This window comes from Schistocerca serialis, unplaced genomic scaffold (genome assembly GCF_023864345.2).
Source record: "Schistocerca serialis cubense isolate TAMUIC-IGC-003099 unplaced genomic scaffold, iqSchSeri2.2 HiC_scaffold_246, whole genome shotgun sequence".
NCBI lineage: Eukaryota > Metazoa > Arthropoda > Insecta > Orthoptera > Acrididae > Schistocerca > Schistocerca serialis.
Window position 1 is genome coordinate 959 of NW_026047813.1, and position 1542 is coordinate 2500.

Consider the following 1542-nt stretch of genomic DNA (forward strand, 5'->3'; position numbering starts at 1 on the left):
CACAACATAGGTTAGGTTAAGGCACAACATAGGTTAGGTTAAGGCACAACATAGGTTAGGTTAAGGCACAACATAGGTTAGGTTAAGGCACAACGTAGGTTAGGTTAAGGCACAACGTAGGTTAGGTTAAGGCACAACGTAGGTTAGGTTAAGGCACAACGTAGGTTAGGTTAAGGCACAACGTAGGTTAGGTTAAGGCACAACGTAGGTTAGGTTAAGGCACAACGTAGGTTAGGTTAAGGTACAACGTAGGTTAGGTTAAGGTACAACGTAGGTTAGGTTAAGGTACAACGTAGGTTAGGTTAAGGTACAACGTAGGTTAGGTTAAGGTACAACGTAGGTTAGGTTAAGGTACAACGTAGGTTAGGTTAAGGTACAACGTAGGTTAGGTGAAGGCGCAATGTAGGTTAGGTTAAGGTACGATATACCTTAGGTTAAGGTACAATATCGCTTAGGTTAAGGTACAATATAGCTTAGGTTAAGGTACACGTTGTAGGGAAAGGTGTATTTTGGGGGGGGAGGGGGCGGCAGGTTCGTTGATAGTGATTATCGTAAGTGCATGCCTGCGGGATCATCCGATTTGTCACGTCAGGATGCACTTGTGGCTCATGACAGGCGGCGCTCCGATTCCAAGGTTGTGGCAGATCTGTGTCTTTCATTCCTGCCATTGTTTGTGTACTGTGACAGGAGGCAGTATTGTGATGTTGGGTGCACCCCTGTGTAGGACATGTGTGGGTGTTCGTGGCTTAGCTGAGCAATGGCGGATGTCGGAAGGGTGGGATATTCTGTTTTCTGGGTGGACCTCCCGGTCTGGTTATGATAGTGTGGATTGTGTAATGTGGCGGAGAGGATGCACCGGATGTTCTTCCATGCTGGTGGTTAGATATTGTGTGTGTGCCTGTTAGAGGCAGAGAGTAGTGTGTGATAGTGTCTGGCTGACGTGTGGTTCTCATTGTGTGCAGAGTCTTTCAGCATGTATAGGGACGGTTGTATATATTATCTGTATTCTGATGGCTCTGCATCTATTACTAATCAGTGCCGTGTATACGGTTACTCTGGTTCCAGTCGAAACTGTTCTATCTCTGTACATTAGTGACACTGCGGCTCCACTATGTTGCCGCCCCTGTCGGCCGTTTCCCCCAGTGTGTGGCTAATGATTATCAGCAATCAGTCTATTAGTCAATACCGGTAGTGTGACGACGTGAAATGTCCGGGATGGGGGAAGCTACACGCTTCCCGTGGGTCAGGGCCTAGAAAGACTCTTCCCACGCAGGAGGCTCGGACTGTCATTACTCTTCCGAGAAATATATTTGCCCAGCGTTTTTTGCGACTGCGAGTGCGACGCGTACGAGTACCGACATGGATGGGGCGCTTCCTAGCTGATCGCTCAGCATCGGAGAAATATATTTGCCCAACGTTTTTTGCGACTGCGAGTGCAACGCCCAAGGGTACCGACGTGGATGGGGCGCTTCCTAGCTGATCGCTCGGCATGGGAATCCGTACAGTGAGCAATGCGATCGCGTCTGTAGCTTGTACGTGGTA